Here is a 25719-nt window from a genome sequence, read left to right as displayed (position 1 = left end):
TAACAAATTAAAGCATGATCAGTAGATCATGGGGGCAGTGGTGGGGGTCCAGTGGTAAAATTCTTGCCTTCTCTGCAGGAGACACAGATTCCATTCCCAGCAGATGCACTTCATGGCCCATCTGTCAGTGAAGGTTTTCATGTTGCTATGATGTTGAACAGGTTTCAGTGGAGCTTCCAAACTAAGACAGACTAGGAAGAAAGGTCTGGCAATCTACTTCTGAAAATCAGCCAGTGAAACCCTATGGATCACAACATTCCAATCCACAACTCATCATGGGGATGGCTCTGGACTGAACAGCATTTAGTTCCATTGTGCATGGGGTCACCAAGAGTCAGGGGCTGATTCAACAGCAGCTAACAACAGCAACAGTAGATCAGGAACAGAACACAGGGCAAAGCCAACACTTCTTTTCCAGAGTGGCTGCTTTCTCAATTTCTCCCTACATCATTCCATGAGCCCCAGGACTTTCCTGAACACAGGACTCCAGTGGCCATGATCATTCCAAACATACTGATTTTTGAACTACAAATGGGTTCTCCTCATTGTGCCAGGAAGACACTGTGCTGCTTCGGGAAAAGCCCTGTTCCCACCACATTTCCATGCAAACTTAAAGCACTTAGAGGTACAGACAATAAATGGAAATCCCCATGGCCAGGAGGCAAGAAATGTTTTCTCTTGGTAATGACCAGGGAAAGCCCTAGTCTGTTTTTGAAGATTATTATTGTTTTTATTACTCTAAAACTCTACCATAATGTGATAAAGCGGAAGGTTTCAAAAAAAAAATCAATCATGAAAAATGACAAGTGAAATGAATAAGCTCAGAGCTTGCTGACCAGAATTTCCAAAGTTTCTGCTTCAGCATCTGTATTAGAGTCCTACGACTGTCATAAGGAATTACCAGAAAATAGATGGCTTAAAATACCAGACATTTATTTTCTTATGGTTCTGGAGGCTAGAAATTTGAAATTAAGGCATCAGTAGGGTTGTTCTGGAGGCTGATGAACCCGTATGAACCAGTTACAGTAGGCAAGGTACTCACGGGCTTAATTGTGCTTACTTACTAATCTGTAGCGAACAATTTCACATGGACTTCACCATGTGAAATTGTACACTACAAACTAATACCCAAACCAAACCAAACCCACTACTGCTGAGTCGATTTCGACTCGTAGCAACCCTATAGGGCAGAGTAGAACTGCCCCGTAGGGCTTCCAAGGAGCGCCTGGAGGATTCAAACTGCTGACCTTTTGGTTAACAGCCATAGCACTTAACCACTATGCCACCAGGGTTTCCACAGACTAGTAAGTAAGAACAATTAAACTTGTGTACACCTTGCTTATTGGGTAATCCGTCCCTGGTCATTCCTTCTGGAGGCTCTGAGGGAGAAGCCATCCCGTGCCTCTCTTAGCTTCCCGTGGTTGACACCAGTCCTTGGCATTCCTTGGCTTGTAGGTGCATCACTCCAATCTCTCCATCTTTGCATGGCATTCTCCCTGTGTGTCCAGGTCTCTGTTTCTAAATGTCTTTCTTCTTATAGGTACACCCATCTTAATGGATTTTGGCCTATTACCTCATCCAGTGTAGCCTCATCTTAACTTGATTCGTCTGCAAAGGCCCTGTTTCCAAATAAGGTCTCTTTCAGAGGTACTGGAGCTTAGGGTTTGAACATACCTTTTTAGGGAACACGATTCACACCACAACTCTATCCAAATTCATTACAGTCTTGGCAGTTGTGTGCTCTGGATTGAATGTCTATAGGGGCCATTCTTGGGCTTGTAGCTGGCTGGGACTTTCAGGGCACCAGTATTCATCCTAGTAACATCGTGGTAGGCTAGTACATTCTTCAGCCTGATTCAGGGTGATTGGTTATTATACCCCCTACTCCTCTGTTTCCTCTCTACTTCATCATCCTCCGTAAGAGCTCTAGCCCCCTCTCCCCAAATGCTGGGATTTTACTGATTAACAAAACAGAAACCATGTGTGTTATTTATTGAGTGATTGTGTGATGTGTGGTAAATGCATTATGTTTTTTCATGAAATGCTCCAACTCTCTGAGGTGGGTACTGTTGTCTCCATTTGGTGGTGATGGAAGTTGAGACTGGTCTTCTGTGGTGTGCCCAAGGCCCCACAGTGGGGAAGCGGCAATGCCACGATTCTAACCCTGGTCTGTATCACTCCAAACTATTCTTTTTATTCCATGTCACTACCTTCTCACAAAGAGTCACAGTCTTCCATCCTTCCTGGACTTGGAAATCCCTCAAAGGGGGAGATTCCTAAGATGGAAAGTACTTTCCAACCCTAAAGCTTCACTTTTCATGTTATGGTCAGTTTTGCTTTCTGGATTACTTTGGACTAGTAAAATGGAGTTTTTCTCTTTGTGTTTTCGGAACACAGCAGAAAAGAAAGCAACAAGGATTACTTAAGCCATCTTCCCCATCAGCTGACCATCACTGAGGAGGATTAAAGATTGTAGAGAGTTCGTATCAACCCCTTGTGACCCTCCCAGCCTCCAAAATGCCAGACACGGAGGGTCCTGCAGTTTGAAAGAGTGAAATTAGTACAATGGATTCTCCTTCTTTCTTCCTTCCTCTATTCCTTCTTCCTTCTTGTTGTTAGGTGCCATCAAATTGATTCAGACTCATAGCAACCCAACATGACAAAGTAAAACCGCCCATAGGGTTTTCTTGGTTGTAATCACAGAAGTCAATCACCAGGTCTTTTTCCTTCTGAGCCACTAAGTGGATTCAAATCAGGGCTTCAAACCTGTTCATTCACGTTCGAACCCCTGCTGAGAATTTGCATGTCCACCCCCAGATATACTGAATCAGAATCTACATGTTAAGCAAGATCTCCCAGTGATTCTTATGTATAATGCATTTTGAGAGCCACTACCCTACTGGTTTCTCAAATTGATCCTTAACCAGCAGCGTTAGCGTCTCCTGAAAACTTGTTAGAAATGCAAATTCTCGGCAGGGGTTTGAATATGAAGGAACTGGTTTGAATCCCTGACTCAAACTGACAACCTTTTGGTTAGCAGCTGACCATTAACCGTTGTGCCACCAGGGCTCCTTCTTTCCTTATTTCTGTTTTTCCTTTCTTTCCAGTTTGTTTTGTTATTGTTTTTCTACTTTTTGAGATGTTGAGCCCTATTGATAAGCTGGTCAAACAATGACCCTTTACCTAGAAACATGCACATATGTTTATTTACGTACATTTAGTTTGTGGTCTTGGAGGTGTCCCAGACCCCTTAGAGCCAAGGGCATCAAGGTAAGAATGCCTAAAAACATAATCAACGTTGACTCAACAATTTTGAAAGGAGATACTCCAGAGCAATGACATGGTCAAGGTTAGGCCCAGGAAGCAGTTACTGTGTGAATCTAGCCTTAGATCCCCTTCTTTCCCTCCCCGGCCTTTTGTAAAAGCAGTGTCATGTTGTCCATCAGGCTGGGCTCCAGAATCCAAGCTGACAGTCAGAAGACAGCCAGTCACTTTGTCCTGGCTGGACACGACATCAAGCTCTGGGCTACATCCAGCATGGTCTGCAACTTTCAAGGCTTGGACCTTTCACTTCCCTCAAACCATTTAGCCACTATGGAAATCTCCACAAAGGCCGATTCTTCTAGAGCTCCTTGAATGTAAACATTCCTGTCAGGGTACAAAGCAGGGAGAACAGAGAACATGAACTACATGCTAATAGGCAGGCATATGAAGAACTTTCTTGCCATTCCCTAGAGGCAGAATTCCAAAGACCACATTATTGTTGGTTCACTGTGAGATGCTGGGCCACTGCAAACAAAGAACATCAGAATCTGTGGGTAACCTTCATATCTAAGTAGCCAAGGAGCTGTTTTTCAAGATTTTTCCACCAGACAGGGTTAATAAAAGCAAAATTCCAAGGGATAGAGAAGTTAAAACAAAGCCATTTGTATTGGTGTATTTGAATGACGAAGGATCTCTTCCTTAATGGATATATTTAATAGAATTAAAATTTTGACATAGGTTCATCAAAATTTGGGTCCGATCAGAAAGTAACTATGCCTTACACAATGTCAGTCAACCATATTCTGAAAGCAACACTGAAGATGGAAGCCTAAGCCCACATTTTCTGTTAGACCAGAAGGAAAATGGATAACATGACTCCAGGATTTAACTCCACAGTTTATGAAGACCTTGCTTTTCCTCTTCCCCAGATATTCTCCAGTGACCAGCCCTGACCATCAAACGAATGTGCTTTTCAATGGCAGGAATTAGCCCTTAGTGGGAATTTTGTATCTCACATTTGAATCAAGTTGCATTTTCTTCCTTTGAGCAGCAACAAAATCCTCCTCTTAACCAATCTTCATATTGCTCCTGGGCAAAGAAAGACAGCACATTGAGTCCTGCCCATCAAAGCAATGTAGCTATGGGCGTCGTTATTGAGGTCAAGGCCCTGACTGGCATTCTAAGTAAACAGATTTCCTCTATTTAGAGTGGAGCCAGAAAGGCTGGAAACAGAAATAAGATAACCAGCAAAAGAGAGTTGAAAACGGCCTCTACTTTGGCATTTCCAAATATTAAAATAATTCTGCCTTTCATTTTCTCAAAAGGTGGTCACATTAGGCCTTTTGGGTCAGGCTGAACTGGAAATTTTTTTTTAAAAAAAGATATAGAACAACTTGTATATTTCCATGTGTCCCGATATAATATTTTAGAACTTTCCAGAAGCATATAGTAGAGAAAAATAGTGGTTTCAGTTTTATTACATTAACAAGCTTCCACCCCAGGGTTTTACACAGAGGAGGGGTTGATAACTCCTAATCCCTGCCGTCACATTAGAGCTGTTGTGATCGTACCGTTTGATTGTGTTTTTCGCAGATGCTTTAATTATTTTCACAAATGTTTCGAGGAAAGTGAATCAGAATCTGTGTGTATGATAGAATATGTCAAAGTTGATTATCTAAAAAGTCTTATTGGTCTTTGGTTAGTGGACATGAAAGTATATTTTAACAACCCAATTTATACTGTTTATAGTTATTCATTTTTATGTCTGAAAATATTTCTAATACATTTGTTTAAAGTACATAACCCGTAACCATTGCCGCCGAGTTGATTTCAACTCAGAGCTACCCTAAAGGACAGAGTAGAACTGCCCCATAGGGTTTTCAAGGCTGTAATCTTCACGGAAGCAGACTGCCACCTCTTTCTCCCGAAGAAGAACTGATGGGTTCGAATCGCTGACCTTCTGCAACACCAGGATTGCTTTAAAATAAATAAATCACCATAAAACAGGGCAAAATGTGACCAGTACTATAACATAAGTACTAAGAGAGGGAGTGGACACACCTAGCTCAATCAAGGAAAGCTTCATGAAGACTGACATTTGAACACCTGGAAGCAGAAGTACAATTTCTGCAGGAAGAAGTTACACACAACTTTGCACACAGGGGATTGAAAAGGAAGGGCTGCACGGAAGAAAGGGGAAGCAAGCAGTTTTATTAGGTTAGAGCACAACTCACACGAAGTTACAATGGCAGAAGGACCAGAGTATGAAGCCTGGCTGGGCCTTCGGTTCAGGTACAGATATCACTTACTTTAATCCAGTAGACAAGAGTGAGGCATGGAAGGTTCTTGAGCAGAGACATGTCATGGTTATGTTATGTTTTATGAAGGCTATGGTGGTAGCCAAATATAGGAAGAATTAGAGATAATGAGGATCCAAGCTACAGCAAAGACCCTGGGAATAGAGTGGAGAAGTGAATAGGGGGCAAACAAAAAGACAGAAGCAATGGGTTGGATCATATTGTGGGTTGAATTGTGCCCCCTCCTCCAAAACTTTTTCAAATCCTAACCTGTGAATGTGACCTTAGTCATAGATATGGCCTTTGCAGACATAATTAGTCAAATTAAGATGAGGCTGTAATGGATTGAATTGTGTCCCCCAAAAACATGTGTCAGCTTGGTTAGGCCATGTGTGGTTGTCCTCAATTTTGTGATTTTCCTATGTGTTGTGGCTCATAATCTCTGCCTGTGGTTAAAAGGATTAGGGTGGGATTGTAACACCACCCTTACCCAGGTCTCATCCCTGATCTAATGTAAAAGGAGTTTCCCTGGGGTGCGGCCTACACCACATTTTATCTCTCAAGAGATAAAAGGAAAGGGAAGCAAGCAGAGAGTTGGGGATCTCATACCACCAAGAAAGCAGCACCAGGAGCAGAACGAGTTCTTTGGACTCTGGGTCCCTGCGCCTGAGAATCTCCTCTCGACCGGGGGAAGATCCAGAGCCTACAGAGAGAGAAAGATTCCCCTGGAGCCGACGACCTGAATTCGGACTTGTAACCTACTAGACTGTGAGGAAATAAATTTCTCTTTGTTAAAGCCATCCACCTGGGGTATTTCTGTTAAAGCAGCACTAGGTAACTAAAACTGAGGCCATACTGGATTAGGGCAGGTGCTAATCCAGTGACTGTTGTCTTTATAACCAAAAAATCAAACCCACTACTGTCAAGTCGATTCCGACTCATAGGGACCTTATAGGACAGAGTAGAACTGCCCCATAGAGTTTCCAAGGAGTGCCTGGCAGATTCAAACTGCCTACCTCTTGGTTAGCAGCTATAGCACTTAACCACTATACCACCAGGGTTTCCGTTGTCTTTATAAGATGAGAGAAATTTAGAGAGAGACACACAGGAAGAGCACTATGTGACAATAGTGGCAAAGACTGGAGTTATGCTGCTGGACACCAAAGAACGCCAAGAATTGCCAGTAACCACCAGAAGCCAGGAGAGAGGCATGGAACAGAATCTCCCTTCTGAGCCCCCAAGGAGGAAGCAACCCTGATGACACCTTGATTTCAGACTTGGGGCCTCCTGCTCTGTGAGAGAATCAATTCTGGCTGTCTTAAGCCACCCAGTTTGCAGTAATTTGTTACAGCAGCTCTAGGAAACAAATACAGGCTAGTAATTCAATACTAGGGAGGAAGGATTGGGACTGGCTACATAGGAGAGGGGTGGTGCCACCAACCCAGATAGAGAAGTAGAAATTCATAACTGATTGGGTGAGAAAGTAATCTGATTTGATGTTTAACTGTGTAATATGTAGCTGTCTAAAGCTCTCCAGGCAGCCAGACATTTGAAGCGGAAGTGCTGGACAGGGGTCAGAGCAGGTGACAGGGATTAAGAATAATTCACCAAGAGGAGATAGAGAAATTTATCAGTGTGGATAAAATCCCAGACTGCAAGGGGATGAATGAGAAAGGGCAGAAGATGGAACTTTGGAGAAAAACTCATTTTCACATCAAAGGGGAGGAGAGGAATGAAAAAAGCCACTGGAGAATTCAGGAAACCAGTGGGTGAGGGGCAGGGGGTGATGAGGGCAGGAAAAAAATTTTTTTGGATAAATCATCTGATTTAATCTTTTTATACAACATAAACACACATTCTAAGACAGTTCCTCTGCATATTACCTTCTTATACACACTAATTTACCCATATCAAATTTTAGAATTTCTTCTAAAAATAGTGAATGCTATATGGCTAAAATTAACTATAAAACCAAAATCCATCAGAAAAATATTCATACTCAAACCTCAGCAATTTTAATGTATGTTCTTTTTTTTTTTTTTTTTTAACGAAGGAAACATTTTTGTTTTCACGAACAAGTCACATGAGTCTTGGTTACCTAGTGCTGCCGTAACAGAAATACCACAAGTGGGAGGCTTTAAAGAAGAGAGATTTATTTTCTCACAGTTCTGGAGCCTTAAAGTCCAAATCAGGGTCTTGGCTGTGATTACTTCCTTGTAAGTAGTCCCATTCTATTACGGATTGAGTTGTGTTCCCTCAACCCTGTACCTGCGGATGGAATTCCATTTGGTAATAGGGTCTTCTTTGTTATGTTAATGAGGCCATATCAGTGTAGGGTGTATTTTAAACCAATTGCTTTTGAGATGTAAAAGGAGCCGATTAGGCACAGAAACAAGGAAGCACAAATGGGAAAGAGTGATGCCATGAGGAGATCACCAAGGAATTTAGGAAGGGAAACTGAAAGAGACAAGGATTTTCCCCCAGAACGCACAAAGAACAGCTCTTCCCTAGAGCTGGCACCCAGAATTCAGACTTCTAGCCTCCTAACGACTGAGAAAATAAACTCCTGTTCTTTAAGGCCGTCCACTTGTGGTATTTCTGTTACAGCAGCACTAAGAAACTAAGACCCAGGCGTTTGTTGGTTCTTTGGCACCTAGTTAACCCTTACATGGAGCCTGTCTGCCCACTCCCCCGACTTTTCCACACCCCTCACCCCCGTGTGTGTGTGTGTGTGTGTGTGTGTGTGCGTGCATGTGTGTCTAATCTGGTCTTTTTAGAACTCAATAAGTGATTAGATTTAGAACCCACCCTACTTGGGTATGATTTAAATTAATACACACACACACAAACCTATCTCCAAACAAGATTACATCCACAGGCACAAGGACCAGAATTTCAACATTCATTGGGGTGGGGACACAATTCAATCCATACCACATGATAACACTTTACCAGTAAGAGTGTACTTTAAGGAAAAAAAAAATTTTTTTTCTCTGTCCTATCCTATCTCTACATCTTTAAGATTTTAACATTTTCAAAGTGTCCACTTATATAGATTTTGTTATAGGGATTTTACAGATTGATATTCTCTTTCAACACCAGGGAGAATTCATTATTTTGTTATGTTTTCAAATAAACTTTTTTTTTTTTTTTTGAAGTGTAACCTATGCTCAGAAAACAGCCCAAATCATAAGAGTTGTTATTGTTGTTAGGTGCTACCAAGTCTATTTTTGACTCATAGGAACAACATGCTACAGCGTAGACCTGCCCCATAGGGTTTTCTTGGCTGTAATCTTTATGGAAGCAGATTGCCAAGTCTTTCTCCTTCAAAGCCCCTTTTGGTTGGCAGCTGAGCACTTACCACTGCACCACTAGGGCTCCTAAATCAGGAGAGTACAACTTGATAAATTCCCATGAAGTGAACTCACCAATGTAAACCACCTCCCAGATCAAGAAATAGGGCTTTGCCAGCACCTAGAGGCCTCTTGTATGTATCTCAATCACTGTCTCACTGCCTTCGAATTTATCTATTTATCTATATCTTTATTTCCATCATTACAATTTTAATAAAGTTTAAGTCCTTTTGTCTGGTTATAAATTAGTGTTCTGCACCAAAAGGGAAACATATTATAATCTTCATACCTGAGATTTAAAATTCGGGAACAAATAAGTCCCACATCTAGACATGTACTCAAAAGAAATGTGTCCAGAGAACCACCAAAAGACCTGACCAAAGATGTTGACCCTGTTCTGACTTCTAATCTCATAGTTTAGTTTTCACCATTTTTGAACTTTATATAAACACAACCACACAGTACATGCCCTTTTGTGTCTAGCTTCGTTCACTCAGAAATGTATTTATAAGATTTATCCATGTTGTTGAGTGCAACAATGGTTCATTCACTGTCACTACTGTCTTGTGTTCCATTAGGTGATCATATCTGTTCCAGTTCTGATGGGCATTTGGGTTGTTTTCCATCTGGGGCTATTAAGAATAATGCAGCTTTGACAATCCTTGATTGTATTTTGGTGCCTCTGTGGACACATTTCTTTTCAGTATATGTCCAGATGCAGAATTTATTTGTAAATGTTTCCGAATTTCAAATCTCAGGTATGAAGATTGTAATGTGTTTCTCTTTTGGTGCAGAAAACTAGTTTAAAAGCAAAAAAAGGGGAGGGAGGATTTAAACTTTACTAAAATTGTAATGATGGAAATAGATAAAGATATATACAATAGATAAATTTGTAAGCAAAATGTTGAAATATTGGAAGGAAATACTACATGAATGCAAGGATTTTTGAAGAATATTATAAGAGAATTGCCCAATTACGCCGCCTTAAAAGCTGTTCTGAAGAATTAGAAGGACAGAAAGAGCTCTGTTTGATTTGAAGGAAGCAGAAGCCTTCCACATGTGTTCTGATGGCCCAAGTTCAGCATGAAAGTGAAAACAAAAGAATCCAGTGTAACTCCATATACTCTGACTTTTTCAAAGTACTGCAAGTCACTGTTTTAAAAGCTTCATTTTGATAAAGTAAGCCATTTTGCTTTCTCGCAAGGGAGTTATATAATTTCTTTAATTAAGAGAAAGTAGAACAGTAATTCCACTCCGAAGGCCCGGTGCATGCTACTCTGCTGCACGGAGAAACGTGTTTGTGTACACTTGCTAATAAACACAGTGCCATTCCTTCTCCTCACACCCTGCATACCACCTGCTTCTGTCTTGATCACTTTCCCATCCACACCTCATTAAATGATCTGCCTGTGCACACGAACAGTGAAGCCACTGTGTTCCCTGGAGGTTTGAACTCCTTTCTCCTTCTGACCTAATCACCTCTTTGGAATTCATTTGCAGAGTGGGGGACGAGAAACCTGAGCTCGTCTATGGTGTCTGTGAATATGAGGTGGAAGAAGGAGAACTCTACTTGCAGATACCATGTCTGGATTCCTATGCAGATTATGCCACTGGCTCTATGTGAGGCCTTGAGCATACAGGCCAAATGAGGCCAAGGTCCCTGGGGCTTGTTCTGTCTTCTCCAAAATGTGGTTAGCCTTAGATTAATTTTATACTCCTCCCAACTTTCAGAATTGCATCACTCTGTATTTTTTTGCTCCAACATTAATTCCAACTAAATTCCTTCAGTGCCGTTACTGAATCTCTCCATCGCACAATGAGATGTTATGAAGATTATCATCTTGTAAATGAATACCATTTTCCAGTAAACCCTTCCCCCCTCCACTTTTTAACCAGCTTTGCTTCCCCACAAGAACTTCCTCTGTTTCACTCAACAGAATGATCTGCCCTCAGTGACAGGGAGCAAGTGATTATTCACGAAACTAGAATGTTGTACACACACTGGCCCAGTGTAGTGGCTGAAGCATCAATTGTGGAGCCAGGTTTCTTGGGTTTATATTCAGGCTCCTCCATTTGACTAGCTGTGTGACTTTGAGCAAGTGACTTAACCTCTCTGTTCCTGAGTTTCCCCACCTACAAATTGAGGCTAGTAATAATAATGGCACTCACCTCATGGATCTATAGTAAGGATTCAATGAGTTCATATTTTTATAAGGCACTTAGAACAGTGTTGGCACAGAGTAGATATTAGACTATAGATAGATAGATAGACAGAGAGATAGATAGACAGAGAAACAGACAGATCAGCAAATGAGCAAACAATAAGATCTTACTTAGAAATTAGAAATGCAAGTTCTTAGATATGAAAGACCTGCCTCAACTACAATATATATACCACCTACCGCACTGTGAGCAAAAAGAATAGTACTGAACAATATATCCAGCCCCAGCATTAATAACTTGGTGCTTCCCTTACACAATAAAATCACTACCACCTCAATACAAATTCAGTAGAAAAGAACAACCTCAATGAATATTTAGTATGTTTTGTTATGTTAAATTAATTATTTAGTTCTTTGGCCGCTGTTCTGTAATGATTTTTTGGGTGTCCAAAAAATTAATGGGGCCTACACTGTCCCTTTCAAATACAGTCAAGGTACGGTGTCCTGAAGGTTGATGATATTATTGTTTTGTCCAAACACAGCTAGTGACCTTGAGAATAAGTGAAAACAAAAACCGAGATTAGTAACAAAAAAAAAAGACACCAATCATAAATTTAGTGAGGCCCTGGGATCAGGCTTACTGATAAAATCATTGGTAACAAGCCTTCACTTAACAAAGTCACAGGGGAATCTGCCTCCATACTAAGAATCGGTGACGCTCTTGTGTATCTTAACAAAAAAATGACAGTAGAAATTCTGAGGACCTTTATTACCTACAAAGCTGTTTGTTCATAAGATTAATTTTTCAGCTTGGTAGATTTCAACTTGACTAGCTGACAAATGTTATCAATTTTACATAATCCACCTCTGATCAGGTGTCATGGTCCAAAGCCTTTCAAGATTCAGCCCGTTCTTTGCTTTGAAATCTCGTCTCAAGGCCAAAGGGGAATTTAGCTAAAAGGACCATTTGGTTGAATTACCCTTTGTTCTCACTTAGATGTGGCTTTAATTATCATTCATCCTAACAGGTGTGTTCAGGATATACAATACAGATACGCATAAGGGAACCATTAATAAAGATTCTCTTAAATTGCTTTTAAATGTGGACTTTAGCGGGTAGATGGTTCTAGCATCTTCTGTTAATCATTAGCTTATGCTCATTATTGGAAAGTTTATGGGACGCAGCTGGATCCATTTGGACCAACAAAACATTGGCTTAAAAAAGGAAATTAGTAGTAGGAAAAGTTTTATAAACCAGCATTTTGGTTTATTAAAGGAGATTATAGCTTGAAATGAAATCGAGACGCCATTTTCACCCATTATGTGGCCCAAGATCCAAAAATTTGCTATCACAGTGTGTGGGTGACTAAGGGTGTGGGGAAGCAGGAGCTGTACATATCATGGGGGTATGAATTGGTACAATCTCTATTCTGTTGTTAGTTGCCATTCAGTCAATTCAAACTCATGATGATCTCATGTGACCTGTGTGTGCAGAGTAGAGCTGTTCCATAGGGTTCCAAGGCTGTGACCTTTCAGAAGAAGATCACCAGGCCTATTTTTCGAGGTGCCACTGGGGAAGTTTGAACTGCCAACCTTTTGGTTAGTAGTTGAGGGCTTAACCATTTGTACCACGCAGGACTCCATGTATTATATATTATGCCAGTGGTAATATTGTTTGCCTGAATCTGATTAGAATATCTCAAGGAACACATAAAGGTGGTTGCCTTCAGTGAACTGAGTGGCTGTAAGTCAGAGGTATAAGATTAACTTTTTATCTATCCCCTTCTATTATTGTTGAATTTTTTTAGCATCTACTTATATTACCTATTGAAAATATTAACAAACAGTTTCAAAAGAGAAGGCCTCAGCTTTAGGAACAGGAATTGATTTACTCCCACTCAAACACCTGCTTAGTGAAGACAATAAAAATCAGTGATTCGTTCATGGTAAGAAACAAACAAACAAAAATCCAAACCCACTGCATCAAGTCAATTCCGACTCATAGCGACCCTATAGGACAGAGTAGAACTGCCTCATAGGGTTTCCAAAGAACACCTGGTAGATTTGAACTGCCAACCTTTTGTTTGGCAGCCGAATTCTTAACCACTATGCCACCAGGGTAAGAAGTAGGTACTAAAACACACAAAAAAACAAACCCGTCACTGTCGAGTTGATGTTAACTCATAGTGACCCTACAGGACACAGTAGAACTGTCCCGCAGGGTTTCCAAGGAGCAGCTGGTGGATTCTACCTGCCTGCCAACCTTTTGATTAGCAGCCAAATGCTAACCACCAGGGCTCTGAAGTGGGTATTATCACCCAGAAAGTACCTGTGCTATCCAGAGCAAATCTGAAAGCAATCAGGGACGATCAAGAAGCAAAAACAAGCATCACTGCACACTCCTGCCTGTTGATCTGGTTTAGCGCTTTCGCTACAGCTTCTGAGGATGAGGGCAGGCCACTTATTTCAGTTTTCCCTTTCTGCCTTGCTGATAGTCCCTTTTGTAGGTTGGCATTGTGATGGTAAGAGAGGTAAAATACATGGAAAGAAAGAAGATTCTGTTTCCAGTGATTGACTTTTTAGTTTGTTTCTGAATATCTTCTGTTTTTTAGAAGCAGTGTGAAGATGTATTGAAAACTAGAGATAAAACCTTAGACGCTAGAGCTGGAGAAGATCTGAGAGTATTATTTACTGATTTGGGGTGCAGGAGTATGGGGAGAGGCTCACCTGAAGCCCAGGACCTGATAGTCTTTCCCTTTGGAGTAATTCTGATGAAAATAATTATGTTTGTCTCTTGGAAGTTTCATTTTTCTCTGTGAGGAGATTCTATCAATCTCACTAAGGGTTAAAGGTCAAGAGCCACCCTCCCACTGCCATTTGCCAGCCAGCTGTGCTGAAAATGTTCTTCCAAGTTCCAAGCTCTGGAGGTCGGGTGTGGAAAATGCAGGGCCTGCCAGCTTGAGACTTGGGCCATGATCAAGAGCAGGCTCTGGGTCCTCATGCCTCTGAACTCAGAGAGCTGTGCTCACACATGCCAACATGCCACAGCTAACAGACCGTGACCAGCCCGCTTCTCTGCAGCCTGGGAGAGCAAGGGCAGGACATACAGAGAGAACACAACAAACGCATTTGGAAGAGCACCTGGGAGAAGTCAGCGTGCACAGTGCCATAGCCTCCTAGCTTGTCCTTAGTGAAAGGCCCTAGAGACCTCAGTGGGGAAATATTAAAGTTACAATAGATTGTCCCAGCTGATGAATGATGTCGCATCTCAGAAATTTATTGGAGACTAGTAGATATTCAATTCCATTCCAGGCCCACTCAGTGATGATTTTAAAATATAGATAAATGAATAAACCAGTTGCCGTCAAGTTGATTCCAACTCATGGCAACCCCATGTGTGTCGGACTAGAACCGTGTGTTTTTTTTTTTTTAGTAGATATTCAATTCCATTCCAGGCCCACTCAGTGATGATTTTAAAATATAGATAAATGAATAAACCAGTTGCTGTCAAGTTGATTCCAACTCATGGCAACCCCATGTGTGTCGGACTAGAACCGTGTGCTGCATAGGCTTTTCAGTGGCTGCAATCTTTCGGAAGTAGGTTGCCAGGCCTTTTTTCCAAAGCACCTCAGGGTGGATTTGAACCTTCAACTTCTCAGTTAGTAGCCAAGTGTATTGACCCTTTGTGCCACCCAAGGATTCGTGGTGATGATTACAGCATCCTGAATGGTCTGGGAACGCCAGGAAAATTACTAAGACTGGACATTGAGTGCACGAGTCCCAACAATTATCCACTGCTGTTCACACACAGTCATATTTCCTCCCATCCAGGTTCTCATCTCTTGTTTTATTACTAGTCAAATCTAGGTATGCTGGCCTCCCAGCAACAGAAGAAATGAGTGCTGGTGGGAGGAGCATGGAGATGCCACACCAATATCACAATGTCTGGGACCTCAGGCTCCACAGCATCCCCGCTCACCAGCCCCACCTGCAGGCCTTGGCAGAAAGTAGTGGCAGAGTGCTTCCCAGGCAGCAGTAGCAATGGGCGGTGGATGGTGGTTCCTGCAGTTGGTTCACCACTTTCTGGCTTTCCCAGGAATACAACTAACACGCAAACCAAGGGATGATCGTGTGGTGTTTCAGTCAGAACTTTACCAAGAATTATGTACATTTCAGAAGAAAGCAGAATACTAATGTCAATACCATAGTGGTATTTGAGTCACTGACACACAGACCATTGCCAGCTTGCGTTTGTAGCTCTTGCATTCACAGTGATTACATGGTCAGCTGCTTCGCTATGTTTTTGGTGTAGTTGTATTATATGCAAACATTTACATATTGCAATATGTATTATTTGAGTATAAATTAACCAGAAACCAAACCCATTGACTTCTAGTCAATTCCGGCTCATAGCAACCTAGAAGACAGAATAGAGACGCCCCTGTATGATTTCCAAGGCTGTAATCTTTACGGAAGCAGACTGCCACATCTTTCTCCCACGGAGCAACTGGTGGGTTCGAACCACCCAACCTTTCAGTTAGCAGCTAAGCAAGCACTGAGCCACTGTGCCACCAGGGCTCGTTGATTTACCGTCCTTTTTTCTCCCTTACATGCCAGTTAAAATTTGTGTTGATATTTTTAAAACAATATGTGTAGGCAGATTGCATTAACCATGAATTTCATGCGAGGACAGTAAGGGGCATTATGAGATATTTGTTATAACAAAGGGCTATTGGCCTGAAAGGGCTGAAACCTATTGATCCTTCTATGGTAACAACGGAAAAGCTTTTGGGGAGACAAAATCCAATCTAAATCAGAAAGAGACAAAAACAGCAATTTCTGTAGAGGCCATTCCAACTCATGGCAGTGTCATGTGTGTCATAGTAGAACTGTGCTTCACAGGGTTTTCAATGGCTGATTTTTTGGGAAGTAGATCACCAGCCCTTCCTTCTGAGTTGCCTCTGAGTAGACTTGAACCTCCAACTTTTCTGTTAGCAGCCAAACTCTTTAACCGTTTGCACAACCCAGGGACCCCAATCTAAGTCTAAGTCAAGAGTCATTAGAAATGGATGGTGGCCCTGAGGGACCAAATTGCTGGGCTGAGGGCTGTGGGGGCCGTGGTCTCAGGGAACATCTAGCTCAATTGGCATAACCTAGTTTATAAAGAGAATGTTCTACATTGGTGAATAGTGTCTGGAGTCTTAAGAGCCTGTGAGCAGCCATCCAAGATATTCCACTGGTCTCACCCCTTCAGGAGCAAGGAAGAATGAAGAAAACTAAATATACAAGGGAAAGATGAGTCCAAAGGACTAATGGACCACATCTACCACAGCCTCCACCAGACTGAGTCCAGTACAGCTAGATGGTGCCCAGCTACCACCAATGACTGCTCTGACAGGGATCACAATAGAGGGTCTCGGATAGAGCTGGAGAAAAATGTAGAACAAAATTCTAACTCAAAAAGAAAGAACAGACTTGGTGGCCTGACAGAGACTGGAGAAACCCTGAGAGTATGGCCCTTGGACACTCTTTTAGCTCAGTAATGAGGTCACTCCCGAGGTTCACCCTTCAGCCAAAGATTGAACAGGCCCATGGAATAAAACAAGGCTAAAAGGGCATACCAGCCCTGAGGCAGGGTTTGGAAGGCAGGAGGGAACAAGAAAGCTGGTAATAGGGAACCCAGGGTTGAGGAGGGAGACAGTTGACATGTTGTAGGGTGGTTAACCAATGTCATAGAAAAATGTGTGTACTGTTTGATGAGAAACTAACTTGTTCAGTAAACCTTCATCTAAAGTACAATAAAAAAAAAAAAAAAAAGGAAAAAAAACTGTCAAAAAAAGAAATGGCTGGTGGTTCTCCCTGAGGCATTCTTTTACAACCAGCAGACTTACTCATTTGGGCAATGGCATAACTGGGCAAACTCCCTCATGCAAGGAGAATATGAAATAGTAGCAATCATCACATGACTGGTGTGCCTATAGTTTCTCATTTCGGATCAGTTCTAAGGGCTTTACCTGGAGTCATCACATTCATTCTCAAAACAACCCTGGAAGATATGGAAATCTTTAAATCCTATGCAACTTTTACACAGATGGGAAAGAGCCATTAAAACATCTGTGAGAGATTCGAGGGGAAGTGGTAAGGACCTGTGTTTCTATCACCTACTTTTGAACCCTAGGAAGCAAGGTGCACTAGACAGCCCAAGTGGTGTGGCTGAGATGATCATTCTTGGCGCGTTCCGAAGGCCCCATTCTGGCTGTGTTCTCAGAATCTCTACAAGCCTCTCCTACTCCAAGTGGTAAAGCAAGTGACAGGTGGCAGCAGTAAGATCAGGCAAGTCGTTGTGTATTTCTCTTCATCGTAAGCCCAAGGCACCAATGCATGTGCCTGGCACTAATTTCACTGCCAGTTTGGAAAGTCTTGAGATTCATCCTCATGAAGGGCCAGGGGCTGGAATGGGGTGAGGGCACAGATGCGGAGGAATGGGGCCTTTGTACTTGTCAGAGAGGCTGTCAAGATGGAGGGTGCTTTGTGAGTGGGGAAGACAAGGTTGGTTGTCTCAGCCAGCTGATACAAATGTGGGAAGAATGAGGTCTGCTGATAACCACTGCCCTATCTGAGCCAGTACCAGCCTGGCCAGGGACTCTATAGATCAAACCTTTAAATTCACTCTTCTGTTCTCCAAGAGACAGCCATAGCAGACAGGCAAGACTTTATAACCAGGCCCAGGCAAGCAGCTGACTGTAGGTAGGGGTATCAAAAGGGGCTGTTTTACTTAACCAAGCATAGTATCTTTAAAATTCTTTCTTTCTAGTGTAAAGATCAGGTAGAAGCTTGATAGACAAGTTTGCCAAGGAGACACTAATATCAATCAGTTTTACATGTATTGTTGGGGTACTTTTTTGTGCCATAAAATGGATCTATATGATATAATCGAGTGGATGAAATAAAAATCAATGGGTTCTGTGGGGGTTTTAAAATATTTCAGTAATTGTTTAATCATTGTGTTGTTGAATTCACCAATCCAGGCATTAAAATGGGTAATTAAAAAGCCAAAAAAACCAAACCCGTTCCTGTCGAGTCAATTCCGACTCATAGCTACTCTAAAGGACAAGTTATCTTAATGACTATTTCTGATCAACTCTTTGGCAGACTGACTCACTACTTTGTATCTAACCTTCAAATAAATGGTTTTGCTGAGCAGAGAATCATTACTGTAAGGTGGACAGACAGATCTTTCCAGAAAACATTTTGGCACATCCAGTTGCCTACTGTCTTGGGTTTGCATACAGTTGTCTTTAATAGAGATTGGTTGGTGTGAATTGAACTGTGACCCAACTGAACGGGAGGAACTCACCTTTGTACAGTACCCATGCTTTTGAAGTGAATGATGTATTTACAGGGCTGCCGAATAATATGTACACCCTAGAAGAATGGTCTTTGCCCATCATTTTCCTAGGGAGAAGGGCTGAGGGAAGACTGTCTTCACCTCCGTGGAAGAAATTTAACCAATCCTCATCCTCCAAAGCCTTTTTATTTTATTTGAGCCCTATCACCAAAATGTTATACCTGCCGGAGGAGATTTTCATAGACATAGGAGAAGGAGATAGTCATCTGAGACTCAAACAGAAAGAAACTCTAAATAATAATAATACATATTATTATTCGAGTATGCAGAACAAATTCTAGTGTTTGTCTACAATATCAGGTGCATTACTTATTAATTTTCTCAGCTGGCAAGCCCCAGCATGGTGGTTCACAGGTGGGCCACCATATTTTGATCAATGTTTAAAAGGTAGTGCTTCCAACTCAAACGTATACTGTTAAGGTGACATTTTGGGGATGGTATGGGGATTCTGTGCTTCCAGTATTGAGACCTTGGCAGTCACCTCCTCAAACCCCATGGTCTCTAGGCTCATCCTAGGATCCACCATGTTCTCGCCAATGCCCCTACTACTTAGTGATGTAAAACCCAGACTCAGAAGCTGTACTATGCCCTGGACTCATTCTCACTCATAGCCTTTCCATGGAGTGGAGTACTACTCTCCTTTCCCCCTTCATCATTAAGCTTTCACTCATTCTCCAAAAGCCAGACTGAATGCCCCCCATAAAGAAGCACATTCTTTTTTCATAGTCCCAGGAAAGGGTATAGTATAAAATTACATCAGCACATCATGTCACATCTTCTCTAGACTGTAAGATCTTCAAGAAGAGATCATGTCTTAATCATCTTAGTAGCACCAGTACCTATCCTCATATCTGGTCCAGAGCAGTCAATAAATATTTGTCAAAAGGCTAAATGAATGAACAAATGAATGTTCAGATTAGATATGAACATTAATAAAATTTTTCCAAAATTTACACAAAAATCTATTAACTAGACAGAATATTGTTGTTGTTAGTTGCCTCTGAGTCGATTCTGACTCATGGCAACCCCATGTGTGCTGAGTAGAACTGCTCCATAAGTTTTCAATGGCTGTTACCTTTTGGAAGCAGACAGCCAGGTCTGTCTTCTGAGGCATCTCTGGGAGAATTCGATCCACCAAACTTAAGGCTAGTATTTGAACGTTTAACACTTTGTGCCGCCCAGGGACCTAGACAGAATATGGTTTCTAAGAAAATATCTGCATAAGGTCTGCCTGAGTCATCCTTTACCGTGTTCTCATATGTTGATAAAAGCCCTGATACCAGTGAATTTGCTTTGTAGTAATGTGTAGTAATGGTTTCCCTGCCTTAAGATTGGTGTGGCCCTGCTGCCTCCTTGGTACCCAGCTTACCCCATGTGACTCATATCATTCACTAACACCAAAACTCGTAATAAATATCTCTTCCAGTGACATCCATACTCACTACCAACTTCCTGCTTCTCTATTCAGACTAGCAGCCTTCTAGTTCGAGTTTCCCCTTTGCAAACATTAAATCGAATTGGCTTCTAAGTTACCTGTTGTTGTTGTTAGGTGCCATCAAGAACCCTGTGAACGGCAGAATAAAACACTGTCTGGTCCTGTGTCATCCTCACAATCGTTGTTATGCTTGAGCCCATTGTTGTAGCCACTGTGTTAATCCATCTTGTTGAGGGTCTTCTGCTTTTTCTCTGACCCTCTACTTTACCAAGCATGATGTCATTCTCCAGGGACTGGTCCCTCCTGATAACATGTCCAAAGTATGTAAGACATAGTCTCACTATCCTTGCTTCTAAGGAGCATCCTGGCTGTGCTTCCTCTAAGAGAGTATTTGTGCTGCTATAACACAAATACCACAAGTGAGTGGCTTTAAAGAATAGAAATTTATTTTCTCACAATTCTGGAGCCAAAAAGTCTAAATCAGGGTCAGTCAATTCCTCCTTTGTCAGCAACCCCGAGAATTCCTTGGTTTTTTGGTGTATCTTGGCTTGTTGACAATTCTCACATGGTGTCTGTCTTCCCCTTTTGTCTGTGTCTCTGTTTCTATTCTGATCTTCTTATATAACTCAGAAATAATGAGGTTTGAACTACACTGGTATGAACTCATTAACATAACAATCAAAAGACCCTATTTCCAAGCAGGATCACCTCCACAAGTACAGGGATTAGGACTTCAACACATATTTTGGGCAGACACAATTCAATCTATAACAGCTTCCTAAAAGTAGAATGTTCTTGATAAATCCTCTGGAGTACCAACCACTCACTCTGTCCAAATTATGTACCTTCCTTGCCGCTGAAATTTGCTGTTTATATTCTAAGAGAAGCCACTGCCTCGGACTGTCCTTAAGGCCTGAGAAATCATCTCAGAATCTACCATGTAAAACCATTGCTGGGACTAGAAGACTGACTGCCTTAAATGAGAAATACTAACCACTCTCCATCAGGTGATCTTTTCTCCACCCCAAGAAGAGGGTTGATGAAATCAACAAGTATGTCTTTTATGAAATACCAGATACTAAAAATATTTTGTCCAAATTTAATTCATAAGGAAGGTAGCTAAAGAAAACCTGGTTTTGAAAGCTCTCTTAAGATTGTGGAGAGGTTGGAACAATATTGCATTGAACACTTTCTCCCCAATATTCTGGTTACACAGTGGACTGTGCACACATCTCTTACTTGGTGAGAGAAGGCACTGGGCTTTTCAGGTACCTTCAGGGCAGCTATTGTTTTAATGAAAGGTCGCACCTTCATGGCCAGGAGTCGGCTTGTGTTGAGTCTTCTTTGCTGATGTTGCTGTGATTGTTGAGTCTATTTCAGACATGGCAAACACACTAGCTGGGAGGAAGACCTGGTAGGAGTATGAGTCTGCCCATCAGGGAAATATGTTTTCTGTACCTTCTTGGCTGTTGAAGCCGTCTATCACGGCACTGTCTTCTCTCTCCCTGGTGCTTTTGCCTAACAAGAGACACCTGCCCTGGACTCCACTTTAATTCTCTATTAGAGATGAAGAGCAGAATAGAATCCATAACTCAGAGAACATTTATGTACAATTTATGAGCAACTGTCAAACTAAACTACTTTGACAGACTTCGAATCTGTTTTTTAAAATTTTTTTTTGTTTGTTTGTTTTTTGGTGCTTTCAAGTGGACAATTCTACCCACTCAAAAAAAAATTTTTTTTTCTTCATCCTTTATTTTTTAGTTGCTTTATTTAAATGTTAGCTGCTGGATTAAGCCATTCTGTATCTCCTTCAGGAAAATGAAAATTCATGGGAAGATATTGAACTGGAGAGATTGGGCTGCTCACACTTTAGAGAGGTCTCACAAGAAGGTGGGAAGTTTTATTATAGAGCAGTATCTTTTTATAATTTATATCTCTTTTCCACTTATATGTGGGCTACATTCTTCTTTGGCATTCAGTACTGGCTATTTAATGGCTAATCAGTCACTTTGGACCAAAAGTGACCACACCCTGCTTGGAGTCAATAAATAAGTTTCCATGAATGGCACAACTTGAAAATAATTTAGGGAACTTATAGGATGGTACAAGTGGTTAACACCCTCAGCTGCTAACTAAAAGCTTGGAGGTTCATGTCCACCCAGAGGCACCTTCAAAGAAAAACCTGGAGATCTACTTCTAAGAAATCAGATATTGAGAACCCCGTGGAGCACAGTTCTACTCTGATAGGTCACCATGAATCTGGGTCGGCTCCACAGCAGCTAGTTTTATGAACAGTTATAGGATAGAATTCACTTGCTAGACCGAGGCTGTTTTGGTTAATACAGCCAAAACGAGAAGGGCCACTCCAGGCTTGATCACCAAGTGTTCCTCAGATAGTTTCTCGAACCTGAAAAATTGTGCAAAGCAGTAGTCTTTGTTTGGGTATGAAAAGCAAAGTTTAGAGGCAGAAAAAGAGAAATGTTATTTGCAAGATTTAGTGGATATTCATTACCTGGCAGAAGCTTGAGGAGTTGACATAGGAGATTAAATTTTTTCCTTGATGTTTATCTAGTTTTTCAGAGGAGGAGGCGTGGAGTACCAGGACGGGGGAGAGTGTTAGAGAGCTAATAATATTCTGAGGAAAAATTTAGTACCCCCACAAGTTTCGTTTCCTTGTTTTTCACAAGACTATGTGCTTTTCTGTCATCGTGTACAGAACAAGGTCTGATACGTTTTTTACAAAGAACTATTGATGGTGTGTCTGTGTGAATTGCCCTAGCATTGGTCACAGCCAACTTCTGTGGGACCCACTGCCCCTGTTCCACAATACACTCCAGTGTGTTTAGCCATTTATGAAAGGTCAGAAATGAACTGAGAAGCGGGCTAGAGTCAAAAACATGTGGCCCTATAAATATCGGAGTCAGACGGTTTATTCCATTTTTTCCCACTCTTGCTTTGCACCCCATCTCACTGTCTCTTTCTCTTTCACCCAGTGGCGAGGTTCCCCACACTTAGCACAGCACCTCAGACTGTAAAGTTATAAACCAGAGGCAGTGTCTGGAGGCTTTACTTGGTGATATCACTTTCTGCCCAGACTGGTCTCGTAGCACCATTAAGCCAGCTTTTTTTTTTTTAATCCTTTAAAATTTCTGGCAAAAAAGCTCTCACAGCACAGTCTGTGATGCTGCTTTGTTTTAAGGGTTTCCGCTTTCCGTTAGTGACAACCCTGCTTTGGGACTAAATTTGACCCCAATAAGTTGTTTGAGTGGAGGAACTTGCAGGTTTGGGCTGTCAGCCGGGCCTGAGAGCCAATCGGACCTTCATCATGACATTAGCTGCCAAACTGGAGGACTTTGAAGTGACTCTGGAGCACCTGCTCATGGATGTGTTTGTAAGTAAAGGCATTTCCTATTCCATGCACAATTGACCCTCCACCTGCCACCCCGAAAGTCTTTGTGATTTGATCCCCCTTACTGAATCTAATTCTAGTCTGTGATTGTCCAGTTCTCACCCAGTGCCGATATTTCTTACTCTTGTGTCTTCTGGGGAGAAATCCATGAAGTCACTAAATGCTCGAGTGGGCCAGAATGGTCCATACAGAGAAAATAGCAGAGATATGGGAGATACGGCTTTTTAAATCAAATAACTTGCAAATGTCTGAATGAATGGGATGAAGAAATAGAACACATTTGCCAGAAGTGACAAAAGCATCTTCATAGGCATTTTCTGGGAGAACCTGGTTTGTTTGTTCGTGAAGCAATCCTTCCAGAAAAAAAAGGAGGGGGGGTTGGGGAGTATAAAAATACCGTACTTCTCAGGAAGAGAATGCTCAGTGAGGGACAGAGCTGAATCCTTCCGTGTCCTCAGATGCCCCAGTGCCTGGATCGTACCACTTTCATAAGTATTAGGTTACCAAGAGTTCCTGAGGAATTGATTTTACAGGATGAGGCTGTTTGAGCATTTCGCTTTTAAAGGGAAAGCAGTTGACAAGGACACACTTCTATTCCTCTGATGATTTTGAACATCCCTGGCATTTATAGCAACCGAGATATCATTTCTGTTGCAAGCCAACCATAATAATTCTTATTCTTTTCTCAGAGTTTTCTGTTGGTGATAGGTCTGTTCGTTTCGTGCTATTGATAGTAGCTTAGGAAACCCCAGGCTGTGTGCAGCCCACAGGTGGTAACGCAGCTGAGAGGTGTTCTCGTTCCAAGAACAACACGGGCTCTGCCCACGGAAAGAAGACTGTGTTACATTTTGGGGACAAGCCAGTCTGCGTCTGGGATCTGGATAAGACTTTGGAGGGTTGGCTCTTTCTTCAGTATACATCATTGAACCCCTTTCAGGAATCTTTCTCGGAATGGTGTGTTTTGGCAGACGTGAGAGTCTGGGGCTTTTTTTCTTTATTAATTTACAATTTGTCTTCAAATTGAGGCACAATTCAGCAGGCAGGAGTCCCAGAGGGATCGCCCTTTGCAGGGCTGGGTATGGGGATCTGAATGACTCACATACATCCGGGCACAGGTCGGGAAGTCATGCCTTAAGGAGGAATGTGTCAAGGATGGAGAGTGCCCTTCGGGATTTCCAATGATGGGAGATTTATGGTCCAGGCCATCACATTTTTTTATGAAGCATGAATAGAAATCGAGCAGCAGGGTGGGGATGTTTCTTTGACTGTTGATATCCTCTGTCCAGCCAACACTGCCTGGGTGGTGGGAGATGGTGGTGGTAGGGTCACTTATGGGGGTGGTCTGTGGCATGCTATGGATTGGTGTGAGTTTTGGTCATCTCTGAGAAAAAAAATAATCAGGGATTTTTTTATGAATACCACAAAATTACTAATTTCTTCCCCTTCTCTTCTTCCTGCTTCCCCAGAACAAACACGTTTCTGTCAAATCAATCCTGACTCATGGCAACCCTATGTGTTACAGAGTGGAACTACTCCATAGGGTTGTTTTGGCTGTAATCTTTATGGAACCAGATTGCCAGGCTTTTCTCCCGCAGTGCTGCTGGGTGTGTTCCAACCACCAACCTTGAGAGTAGTAGTCAAACCAAACCATTTGTGCCACCCAGGGACCTTAACTGCCCCTACCTCTACCCTATTCCCAAATACTTCCACCACCACAATCTTGCTTGGAAGCCCCAAATGACTCTTAGAAAGAAATGCAGTCACAGACTCCTCATTTCCTGTAAATATAACCCATAATTTCCTGGTCCCAATTTGGGTCCTTACTACCTCTCACTTGAAATAACCTCCTAATTATTCTCCTGCATCCAGTGTCTCTCTAAAATTTATCCTATTCATTAACATCTCCAGATAAACCTCCCCAAACTCAACTTCTTAATCATTCTTTTTCATGCTATTTACCAGCCCACTGAGGCAACATTGTGTTCCCTGACTTCTGCTTTGATAAACACCTTGAGTCCTCCTTAGCATTATTTGATATTGACCTTAAATAATACGATCCAAACAAATCCAAGCAACTAGACAAAAGTCTGGGACAGATCACAAAAGGGGTTGAAAGCCAAGCTCTCTTTTATGCATTATCTTCTACAGTTTTCTAATGTGAACTTCCCACTCCAGCCAAACCGGTCAACACCAGTCTCTTCAGGAGAGCGTGTCCTTTTCATTACTGTGTCTATGTGCCTGTCATTCCACTTCCTCTTGACCTGTCTGAAGTCTAGCATCCTTCAAGGCTCAATGCAGCGTCTCTGTCTTCTGTGAAGCTTCTGACGACAGCTCACAATCATTTCTTAGGCCCGTGAACTCCTGTAGCATTTCATCTGTGGGTATGAA

Source organism: Loxodonta africana, chromosome 4 (assembly GCF_030014295.1).
Source record: "Loxodonta africana isolate mLoxAfr1 chromosome 4, mLoxAfr1.hap2, whole genome shotgun sequence".
In the NCBI taxonomy this organism is placed as follows: Eukaryota; Metazoa; Chordata; class Mammalia; order Proboscidea; family Elephantidae; genus Loxodonta; species Loxodonta africana.
The sequence above is the reverse complement of the archived record's forward strand: the minus strand, read 5'-3'. Positions refer to the sequence as shown.